Genomic DNA, 12,731 nt, shown 5'->3' on the forward strand with positions numbered 1-12,731 from the left:
ACTAACATGTTTAGTATATTACACTTGAAAATGGAACTTCTTGTAGAATTGGGCACCTGAAACCTGTAAAATTATGTTAATGAATATCCCCCCAATAAAAATCATTAAAAAATTAAAATGCATTTAAAAATGGAGCTTTTTTAAACTATAAAAGCAAGTGTACTACTGAATTTTACCTTAAAGAATTATTTCCTGGAAAATGGTGATACAATTTGTCAAAATTTAAGGCTTCTTCTGTGAAATTTTACTATTTCCATATAAGTATTCAGACTGTTAAGAGAATGATAACCATAAACTTTACATAAAAGTAAAATGTGACATTTACCTTTTGTAGTTTTACTTTCAACTTTTAGTAACAAGCAGATATGAAAAGCTGTTTGTCTTCAGAAAAGCTGCTGAGAACAAGCAAGAATCCCCACCCACTTCAGAGCCTCATGCCACCTTCTGTTCAGTGAATACGTATCTGCCGAGTAGGTATTTCTGAAAGCTCCTTCAAACAGTCGTATATTTTGCTCACTTTTTATGGATAGAAAGAAAGAGAATGAGATCTATTTCATGCCAGATAATATATTAGATTATTCATGCATATAATCTAATGAATACCAACAAAGTTTTATATTTCTGAGGATTAAATGTGGTGATGCATACAGTTTGTGACACACGACAAGTACTCAGTATCTGTTAGTATATAGATCAGCCAACAGATATATATGCTGTGACTAAAATGAGCAAAACTCTTTGTGCTAATGATTCAGTATGCAGCAAATGCATGTTATTTTGGTATTATTATCTAATATAGTCTTCCTCATAACAGCCTTACTGAAATTTTAAATATAAAAATCAGGTTAAACAATGCTGAGAAAAACTAAAGAAGACTAAATAAATGGAGAGCTAAATGGGATACTGTATTGAGAAGATTCAATATTGTTAAACTTTTGATAATGCTTCTCTCAGAGCAAAGCCTTATTTCCAGTCACCCTTGGGCTGAGGTGGGTTGCTGGTGCTTTGAGTTTTTACCTAACCACACTCAGCTGTTAAACTACACTAATTACAGGTGATTGCTCTATTGGTTTCAGCAAAGCCTCAGGGCGTAAATTGCTTCACAGTAATCAGCACAGAGATCTTTTCCTTTAAAGAACATTTCCTGAGGGCAATGATTGAGATATCTCTCTCTCTCTCTCTCTCTCTCTCTCCCTCCCCTCCCCCATTTCTTTCTGGGAAATGAGCTGGCCTACAAGTTAACCTCCACTCCAAAGGTTCTCTCAGTTTCCTCCCAGCTGCTTTTCATCACAGCTTCCAGTGCTATGAACTTTGTACGCCATCATAAGAGAAGTTGTTGGTCAAATAAGTTTTTAAATATGACATATATGTTTGCTCGCTTATAGTTTGCATTGTGTGTGGGGGGACAGGCTGTAAGCAGGCAGGATTCTTATAGCCTAAGGCAGGAGTCCCCAAACTTTTTACACAGGGGGCCAGTTCACTGTCCCTCAGACCATTGGAGGGCCGGACTATAAAAAAAAACTATGAACAAATCCCTATGCACACTGCACATATCTTATTTTAAAGTAAAAAAACAAAACGGGAACAAATATAACATTTAAAATAAAGAACAAGTAAATTTAAATCAACAAACTGACCAGTATTTCAATGGGAACTATGCTCCTCTCACTGACCACCAATGAAAGAGGTGCCCCTTCCGGAAGTGCGGTGGGGGCTGGATAAATGGCCTCAGGGGGCCGCATGTGGCCCGCGGGCCATAGTTTGGGGACCCCTGGCCTAAGGCTTTGTTTTAGGACTAAGCCTTTCTCACCCTTTTTGATATGGGGTGGTGCACTCTCATGAGGTGTAAAGCCAGGAGCCATAGCCAGGGCTGCCAGAATCACAGCAGCCTGGCCCATGCAGGTTCGCATTGGATTTGGACAGTCGGTAAAGAAACAAAGAAGCCAAAAGCAGATGGGCCATCATCTTTAATTCTAGCTTGCACCCGGCAGGCAAGTAAAAATACACACTGGGCTCCAAAACCCAGTCACATTCAGTGCTCACAAAGCCACTGACTTATCCGAGTTTCCTAGAATCAAAGGTTTCTAGCTCACCAGACTTATTCACCTCTGTTCCCCATCTCCTTCCTTATCCCAAGTACAAACTCTACACAAACTGGCATCTCACTCAGCACTCCACCGATTTGGCTGCTTCTCCTGGCCTCCTCCACGTGGCCTCTCTCTGCTCTCCTCTGCTCTCTCTTCTAATGATAATCTCAGGAACCAAGAGCCAAGTCCCGTTCTGCCCCCATTTTATACTGTAGCTTCACAACCTCTAATCCAATATACAAAATAGGGATGTCTCTAGTAGAGTCACTTCTCTGAGGCATGATTGGATTGTACCACCCCACATCAAAAAGGGTGGGAAAGGCTTAATTCCAAAACCAAGCCCCAGGCTACAACGATCCCCAACACACATTAATATCACCTGGGCGACAGCCTCACGTGGGCAACGTCATCTTTAACAAAGTGAGCATAATACATTTTATCCGCCCAACATGAGGAATCCCATTATACCTTAGATGAGTGACTTTGTATCAGAGACTTTCTTGTTTGTATATTGGATTAAAGGTTTTGGTTTCTACATGATAAAGTGGGGCAAACTGGGAGCTTGCTCTCTCTCTTGGTTTCTGAGATTAGCATTAGAGCGGAGAGCAGGTTGGAGAGCAGGGAGAGGAGAGCAGAGAAAGGCCACATGGAGGAGGCCAGGAGAAGCAGCCAAGATGGTGGAGTGCTGAGTGAGAAGCCAGTTTGTGCACAGTTTGTGCAGGGAGAAGGAAGGAGATGGGGAACAGAGGTGTATAAGTCTGGTGAGCTAGAAACATTTGATTCTAGGAAACTCAGATAAGTCAGTAGCTTTGTGAGCACTGAATGAGTGGGTTTTGGAGTCTATTATGTGTTTTTATTTGCCCGCCGGGTGCAAGCTAGGATTAAAGACTATGGCCCACAAGTTTTTGGCTTCGTTGTTTCTTTACCGACTGTCCAAATCCAATGGGATCCTGCATGTGAATGGCCATGATGGTGGTTCCTGGCCTTACAGAAGTCAAATCTTTTGAGAAGGGATTGAGAGCTCCATTTTTTTTTTTTTTTCTGAAGCTGGAAACAGGGAGAGACAGTCAGACAGACTCCCGCATGCGCCCGACCGGGATCCACCCGGCACGCCCACCGGGGGCGATGCTCTGCACACCAGGGGGCGATGCTCTGCCCATCCTGGGCATCGCCATGTTGCAACCAGAGCCACTCTAGCGCCTGAGGCAGAGACCACAGAGCCATCCCAGCGCCGGGGCCATCTTTGCTCCAATGGAGCATTGGCTGCGGGAGGGGAAGAGAGAGACAGAGAGGAAAGCGCGGCAGAGGGGTGGAGAAGCAAATGGGCGCTTCTCCTGTGTGCCCTGGCCGGGAATCAAACCCGGGTCCTCCGCACGCTAGGCCGACGCTCTACCTCTGAGCCAACCGGCCAGGGCTGAGAGCTCCATTTTTTATGGACTCCTTTTCTCCAAGAGTAAAACCTCTGGGCTATGGTTCTGGAGTTGGATACACTGACAACATTATGCTTTCCTCTGAGTGGTGTCCCCTCCACGAGCTGAATGCTCTGTGGGGGTGGGGGCAGGTAGCACCATAGGGTCTTCTCATCTTGTTGCTATTGGTTTTAAAAGGTCCACCCCTTGAGGTACAGCATGGATGTTTGGGTCCCCAGTATTAGGTTGCCAAAGGAGGGACTCATAGGCCTGGTGAATTTTATAAGAAGTTTATTTATGCATCTACAAACAGACGGGCTGAGACCCCAGTGGCTTCAGCAGTATAAAGCCAGTAGCCGTGGCCACCATCACAGTTGCCTGGCCTGTGCAGGTTCGCATTTGATTCGGACAGATGGTAATAAAACAATGGATCCAAGAACTGGCGGGCCATTACCTTTAATCCTATCTTGCAACCAGCAGGCGAGAAATACACACAGTGGGAAAACACTTCCCTTTCCTTTCAGGGCTCCCAAAGCCACTGACTCATCCGAGTATTCCTAGAATCAAAGGTTTCTACCTCACCAGCCTTATTCACCTCTGTTTCCCATCTCCTTCTGTTGAGCAGATAAAGTATATTATGCTCACTTTGTTAAAGATGGCGCTGCTCATGTGGAAGCTCGTCGCCCAGGCGATATTAGTTGTCCTTCTTGCTTGGAATGGGCATGATTATATTAATGTGTGTTGGGGGTGGGCTGTAGGCAGGCAGGATCTTTGTAGCCTGGGCCTTGGTTTTAGTACTAAACCTTTCCTACCCTTTTTGATGTAGGGTGGTGCACTCTCATGAGGAATCCCATTATGCTTCAGATAATTGACTTTGTATCAGAGACTTCCTTATTTGTATATTGGATTTAAAGTTTTTTATTTCTATACTATAAAGTGGGGCAGACCTGGAGATTGCTCTCTCTCAGTTCCTGAGATTAGTATTAGAGGAGAGAGCAGAGAAAGGCCACATGGAGGAGGCCAGTAGAAGCAGCCAAGATGGTACAGTGCTGAGGGAGAAGCCAGTTTGTGCAGAGTTTGTACAGAGAGAAGGAGATGGGGAACAAAGGTGAATAAGTCTGGTGAGCTAGAAACCTTTGATTCTAGGAAACTCAGATAAGTCAGTAGCTTTGTGAGCACTGAATGAGTGGGTTTTGGAGCCCAGTATGTGTTTTACTTGCCTGTCGGGTGCAAGCTAGGATTAAAGCTAATGGCCCAGCAGCTCTTGGCTCCATTGTTTCATTACTGACTGTTCGAATCAAATGAAAACCTGCATGGGCCAGGTGGCTGTTATGGTGGCTATAGCTACTGGCTTTATACCTTCTCTCTGCACAAACTGCACAAACTGGCTTCTCCTGTAGCACTCTGCCATCTTGACTGCCTTTCCTATGCAATGCTAATTTCAGGAACTGAGAACGCGAGCCTCCCCCCCCCCCCCCCGTCTGCCCCATTTTATAGTATAGAAATCAAAACCTTTAATCCAATATACAAACAAGGAAGTCTCTGATACAAAGTCACTTATCTGAGGCATAAATGTGATTTCTCATAAGAGTGCACCACCCCATATCATGCAACAGCCAAGGGGAAAAGCTTAGTGTTGAGAAAATCTTAGTATTAAAACGGTGGGAAAGGCTTAGTCTTAAAACTAAGCCTTAGGCTATAAGGAAGGACCCTGCCTGCTTACGGCCTGTCCCCCACTCCCAATGCAAACTATAAGCGAGCAAACATATATATCATATTTGCAAACTTATTTGACCCACAAGCAGCAAGAGGATGAAAAGCCTCAACCTATATAGGACTGAGTTTGGTTGTATTTTTTGCCATATGGGGGAAAAGATCTGTTACCTGTGGTGGTAAAATAATGGGGGAAGGAAGGTGGTGCTGGCCAAGTAAAGAATGTTCAGCTAAGTGATGGGGGGTATGACTAATTGTCAGGATGCCTCAGGGTTGGGCAAAGGTAAGACATCAATCAGGATTGCTCAGGTGGGGAGCTATGGAAACTGCCCTGGCCTCTGGTCTCCTCAAGTTCAACCTGGCTAGTTGACACTATTGTTAGGGGTCCTGGACCTGAATCTAACACCCAGTATTCTCAGCAGTGTTCTGCCTAAGGCTGAGTGTCCATCTAACAAGTGGGAGATGAGTGGGAGAAGGTCACCATATTTCTGCTGTACTCAGTCAGAGCACCACCTGGGTAACAGCTGCAAACAGGTGGAGAGATCCTAGTGTTGTGAGTGGCATCCTGAGGAAGAGAAAGCCACCCTTGTCTTCCTGGCTTTAGCAGTCTAGTGGAGTTTGTATCTTGCTAGCTGGGAAGGAAGAGGTAGGGTATGGGTCCATTCTGTCACTTCTTACCAAGTTTTAGTAGGTTTACTTGAATAAATATTTATTCACTTGCTATAAAACCATACTGCCATTTCCAAAGACTTTACAAAGTTGCTTTTTAAACAGTTTTCACCAATATAGCTGGAATAAGGTCTGCAGAAATCCTCACACTGTCATGTCAGAATTGGAACTCTCCTCGTGCTTATTTCTTGTTTGTCACTTATAAACGCAAACAGTCTCATTCTCTGTTGTCTGGTCTCTCACATATGCTTATTCTGAATGTATTTTGCAGTAGGCCTGCTCTCTTTTTTCGTGTCTCTGTAAAAATGTGATTGAGGTGTTACTGTGAACTTTGAAGCATCCTTTACACACATATGTCCATCCATCTGTAAGCATTGCAAAGCACTACTACATTGCTTCTTCATGCACAAATACCATAAACCACTCCTCTGACTCTGAACACACTGGTTACAAATGGCTTCTAAGCAAATGGTAGGTGGGCTATAGTTACTAATTTTCTTTCACCATGCATTTTAGGTTATAATAATGCATAGCTTTAAAGAAAAATATATATTGTAACTAGAAAAGAAAAAATAATTCTCTGTCTACTTCCCCCTATTTCTTAATGAATGATAGTAAAGGAAAATGATGGGCAAACAAAATGCCTTCAGAAGCAATGGATAAGCACTTGAAAGTAATGTTTATTATTGACAAGGCAAGGCTGTCTGTTAGATATACTTATTGATGCTCATAGCAACAATTTTGGTCAAGACACCTTCTAGAAGTATCAGTAGTAATTTCCTGGCATCATCTGAAACAATGTGGCTTAAAAAAGAAAGACCAGACCCTTACCCAGAACAGTCTGGGATCCTCAGGGATTAAGTGAACCCTAAACCTCCCAGTGCTTTGATAATATGCTGTATATTTCTGTTGAGTTGGAGTTCTTTCCCTGGGTTGTTGTGTTATCACTAAAATAGTGTCTATAACTCTATCAGGCTGACTGTATTTCTCATGATAGGGTGAGGGTACTACAGAAGAAAATAACTGGGTAGAAACCACTGTTTAAATTTATAATTAAAAAGTACATATATAAATATATATAGAAATAAAATGTAAATGTTTGTTCAAAATCTTAAATCTCTGAAAGTTCTTTATCAATTGCTTTGAAATTTTGACACAACATTGCATTCAAAAACATGCACGTTTTTATGTTTTTATATACCTACTATTATAAAGATGTCACACCTGTGATGGATAAAACATGCTTTTTTGAAAAATAGCGCCATCTGTTGGATGTAAAAGCAACACATACTATACTAAATATTTTACAATTCCATTTCAATGTTATGGGAGAAATATAAATCACACAATGCTGAAGATATTTTCTTTGAAATACGCAAGGAAAATTCAAATATGAACATGGATTTCACAGCAGAAATCTACAATGAAGTGTTGATAATGATTAAAGATTTATGCTTAGAAATCGCGAACAAAGGTCTCAATCAATTGGGAATGCCATCACCGAATCGATCTGCTGCTGCTTAGTTAGAAGTAGAATTGTGTCTTGAACAAAATTACAACACGGGTGATCTTTTGTCATATGTGCAATCAAATATCCCTAATCTAACACTTGAGCAAAAAGGCATTTATGATCAAATAATGCAAATTGTCAATAACGGAGTTGGAGAAATCTTCTCAGTTGTGCCAAGAGGAACTGGTAAAATGTTCCTAATTAGATTGGTTCTGGCAGCAATTCGATCCCAAAATTACATAGCCTTAGCTCTTGTGTCATCTGGAATAGCTGCGACATTGCTGCCAAGTGGAAGAACTGCTCATTCTGCTTTGAAATTGCCATTGAACATGCAATTCATTGAAACTCCCACGTGCAACATTTCCAAAGCATCCCGCATGGGAAAAGTATTGCAGAAATGCAAACTCATTGTTTGGGATGAATGCACAATGGCGCACAAAAGATCGCTTGAGGCTCTTGATCGATCATTGCAAGATTTGCATGGAAACATCAGGGCATTTGGGAATGCATTAATATTGCTTGCAGGAGATTGCAGGCAAACATTACCTGTAATTCCTCGATTGACACCAGCAGATGAAATAAATGCTTGCCTGAAATACTCTACTTTGTGGCGACCCATAAAGACTTTAAAATTAACTACAAATATGCGTGTCCAGATACAAAATGATCCATCAGCTGAGATAATCTTACATCAATTGCTGGAAATTGGGAATGGAAAGGTGCCAGTTGATCTGACCTCAGGACGAATTTTATTGTCTCATAACTTCTGCAATTTAGTGATGTCAAAAGAAGAATTGGTTGAAAAAGTATTTCCCAATATTCAAACGAATTATAAGTATCACAGCTGGCTCAGTGAATGAGCTATTCTTGCAGTCAAGAGCAAAGGTGTCACAAACTTAACAATATTATTCAGTCTAACATTCAAAGTGAGGCAGTCACATACAAGTCCGTCGACACTGTTCTGGAAGCAGATGAAGCAGTTAATTATCCACTAGAATTTTTGAATTCACTCGATCTGCCAGGGATGGGCGCCGCATGTACTGCAATTGAAGATAGGCGTGCCGGTTATCATGTTGCGAAATATCAACCAGCCAAAGCTTTGCAACAGCACGTGGCTTGCAGTAAAAAAAATAATGAGCAATGTTGTAGAAGCAACAATCTTGACAGGACCTTTCAAAGGTGAAGATGTCCTCATTCCTCGCATTCCTATGATTCGAAGGAATATGCCATTTCAATTTAAGAGATTGCAGTTCCCAATTCTATTGGCGTTTGCAATCACCATCAACACAGTTCAGGGCCAATCCTTAGAAATGTGTGGTTTAGATCTAGACACGGATGGCTTCTCACATGGACAATTATATGTTGCGTGTTCTAGAGTCAGCAAACCAGACAATCTCTATATCTGCACAGACAATGGAACAACAAAAAATATTGTATACCCACAAGCATTGTCAAACATATTAGAAACGTGAGCTTTCTCTTTTTTTCTTTTCCATTTAACTAGACTGAGCCACAGCAATGCGTGGCCGGGTACAGCTAGTAAGGAATAAAAGTTAAAGCAATATGTGGGTGGATGTTAAACAGCTGAAAAGTGGCCAGACCAGGAATTCAAGGTTGTCGATGACCCCAAAGCCTGCATTGTTAGTCTCAATTCAGAGCCAGTAAGTTCTTTATCTCTTGCCCCTCCCTTCTTCACCTCCATCATGGCTGTTCATGCATACATACATTCGCCCGTCTATTCACAAGTCTGTCCGTCCATCCCCTATCCTCACTCCCACAGTGAGAGCATGCTAGGCACTGTGCCCAACACTGACACGACCTCTGTGAACAGGGAGGTATGCCCTCAGGGAAGTCAGCCCTGCAGGTGAGGGCTAGGGCCACTGCTAGCAAATGGCCCATCTACAGAGAAGTTTCTCTCACATCCTGTACCTGTTCACTGCTGATCTTCTTTTGCCATGGTGGCCTCTTAGGCAAAGAGGAAGGTGTCCTCTGGACAGACGGGGCCAGGAATAGTGTGATCAGGGGCTTGGAAGCCTGTAAGTCTCCTGGCACCCCGAAACTGATGGACATGAGGCCTGGACTGCTGCACTCATGGAGTTTGAAGTCCTTTTCTTTTAGGTGAATAAGAAGCCCAGAGAGGAGCAGTGAGCTGCCCGAGGTTTGCAGGGGAGCAGGAGGTCAGTGCTGGAGGGCCTGCGACGCATGTCCTGTATGTTCAGTTTGGGGGGCAGTACTCTGACATCATCACATGTTCCCAGCCCATTGCTACCACTCACATCATGTGACCCGGACATGTCACTTCACTTCTTGGGGGCTGAGTTTGTTCATGTGCCATGCAGGGGCCACGAAGACACTGAACTGAGAGGGCCTGTGATGAGTCACAGCTCTGGTTCATGGTCACTGTCCCTTCTCCTTTCCTGAGGCAGTCTCACTAGGAGAGGTGTTTGCGAGAGGGGCCCTCAGATTCACGGCGCGTGGCTGGGCTGTGTTTGGCCCGCACAGTATACTGCAAAAGGCAGGGAGGATATGCGATCAGACAAGGTGGAGTTCTGAAATGCCTTTAAAAAGTCACAAGCTCTGGCAGCACTGGGTCCACGGTCTTTTTTATATATATTTATGTATGTGTAGGTGTGTATAATAATAGTTTTATATATTTGTATAGGTCATAATTATTGATAGAAAGGTAAAAGAAGGTAGATAAAGTTGTTGTTTTTTTTTCCCCGTTGAGTGAGAAGTGGGGAAGCAGAAACAGACTCCTAAATGTACCCCGACTGGGATCTACCTGGCAAGTTCCCTATGAGGCAAAGCTCTGTCCATCTGGGGCCTGCTCTATTGCTCCGTGCCTGAGATGAGGCCATGGAGCCATTCTCAGCACCCAGGGCCAACTTGCTCAAGTGAGCCAAAACTTTGGGAGAAGAGGAGAGGGAGAGAGAGAGAGAGAGAGAGAGAGAGAGAGAGAAAGGAGAGGGGGAGGGGTAGAGAATTAGATGGTCACTTCTCCTGTGTGTCCTGACCAGGAATTGAACTCGGGACATCCACATGCCAGGCTGATGCTCTACTGCTGAGCCAACCAGCCAGGGCCAATAAAGGTCTTGCTCTTAATCTTTTCAAAGAATCTAACATTAATTATGCTCTGGTCATTTCATGGTTTAACTTTTTCGTCTCCTTCTCTCTGTGCATTTTATCCCCCTCCCTGTCTACAGTCTGCAGCAGCTGCATCCTCACTCAATTTCCTCCACTTTTACTGTAATAATGTTTTATGAAGACAGATGATCTACACTAATACAAGCGTTAGCTCTGTGCACCACATCTAATTTGAAGTGTGTGCTATGGTTACTGGTGTGGGAACATGAAACAGCATGGAGTGAATTAATCCTCAAAGCATACTAGACAATAAACCAAATGAAGCAGTATTTTTTTCTCTTATAGTTTAAAAATATATTGAATTCAATGAAATAGAAACCTCTTCTGAAACATTGTATTTATTGGAGAAGAAATTCCTATACCTAGTGGCTATGAATCAGCTCTGATATTCAGTTCTCTGAATTCAAAATCCCTACTATGGTATTTATATGGTGTTGAACCAAGGAAAGTTTTCTCAAATGCTTATATATCTGTTTCCTCATTGGTAAAAGAGGATAAATAGCAGCTTCCTTAAAGAATTACTATTTCAATTAAATTAATTCATGTGAAAGTGCCTAGAAGAATGCCTTAGACATAGTGAGTACTCAATAGATGTTAGCCCTCGATATAATCATTCAACATACTGAAGCTAGTATAAATTACAATTGCTACTTATTCATAATTTTTTCCATGTCATTAATTTATTTGTTATTTGTTCACACCACATATTTCAATGTCTTTTTATATTTTATTAAGTGTACAGATCTTATTTAAATATAGTTCTTGTATCTAAAGATAGTGGGAAAATTCCTTCCAGTCTTATTTAATTGTGCATTTATTAGTTACTTCTGACCAAGGATTAAACCCACACCTTGGTGTATCCGAATGATGCTCTAACCAACCAAGCTACCTGGCCAGGACCTTTATTTCCAGTCTCTATAGCAAAAATAGTGAAACCCTCTGCTGGATTTTTTTTAATATATATATATATATATATATATATATATATATATATATATACATACATACACACACACACACACACAAACTGCCTGGCAAAATTTGGGCTTTCATATTTCTGTTGACTGTCTAAAGAACTTCTTGAGCTGATGAGATGACTAATCATTAAATTACAAAATCACTTTTCCCATTTCTTTTTTCTGAATTTTAGCTTCACTTTTCCTAAATATGTTCACTAACCAGATTATAACTCCTTAAAAACAAGAGCTTTGTTTTATGCTCTTCATATTACCTTAAAAGTCTATTAAAGATGGAAACAGACTAAGTAACAGTATATCTCGAGTTGTATACAACTCACTAGTGACTAAACCAGACCTCATGATATCAAAGATGTTGGTGTGCAGCCCTTCCTTAAACTTTATTTTGATTGATTCTGGTGCTCTTTGCTGTTTCCTATGGCACATACAAAGGAAATATGGCCATATATACTGTACAAACAAGGTTCAGCTGAGGCACAGAACACAGCATTCTTGAGGAGCGCTTTGTTGAGTCCCTCTTGTTATAATGAGACTTGGGTTGTATTTCTAATGTAGCACAAGGCAAGAACTCTCCCTACATTTTAGAATAATTATTGATGGTCTGAAAAAATGTAGATTTTCTGCCAGAAATATAGTACAGAACAAACACGGTCCAACGAGTCAATAAAGAAATGTTAAAATGATTAAGTATGGCAGCAATAGCATTACCTCCAGGAGCTAGGTTTGGGCACACTTCATTGATTTTCCTTGCAGTCTTGTTCAGATTGCTCTACATACATTCTTGTGATGGCTTGCTAATATGTTGAGTACCTCTTTGCAATGACTATTGTTTGCCTGAGTTTGAGATCTGTATTTAGCAAAATATTTTGCAAGTGAAAAAAAAAAACTGCCTTGTAATTTTATTTATCTAGAGCTGGAATTTACTGGATTACAGATGTGAGAACATATTGGGTTCTGTTAAAAATGAATTTTTTTTTAGTCTAAGAGAATTGAGTTTATTTGGACAAGCTTATTTGGTTGGCATAAGCAGCAAGGAGGCCTCACATTTCTAGTAATAAAAGCTGTGATATTCTACATTTTGGAAACAGCCACTCAAACGTCATAAGGATAATTCCAAAGGAATTGCAGTAAAATAAATACTTGAGAAACTGCTATATGCCAAACATTCTAATTTCATATATACTGTCCTATTTAATTCTAACAACACCCTGGTAGGTAACAT

The sequence above is a fragment of the Saccopteryx bilineata genome, chromosome 1 (genome assembly GCF_036850765.1).
Source record: "Saccopteryx bilineata isolate mSacBil1 chromosome 1, mSacBil1_pri_phased_curated, whole genome shotgun sequence".
In the NCBI taxonomy this organism is placed as follows: domain Eukaryota; kingdom Metazoa; phylum Chordata; class Mammalia; order Chiroptera; family Emballonuridae; genus Saccopteryx; species Saccopteryx bilineata.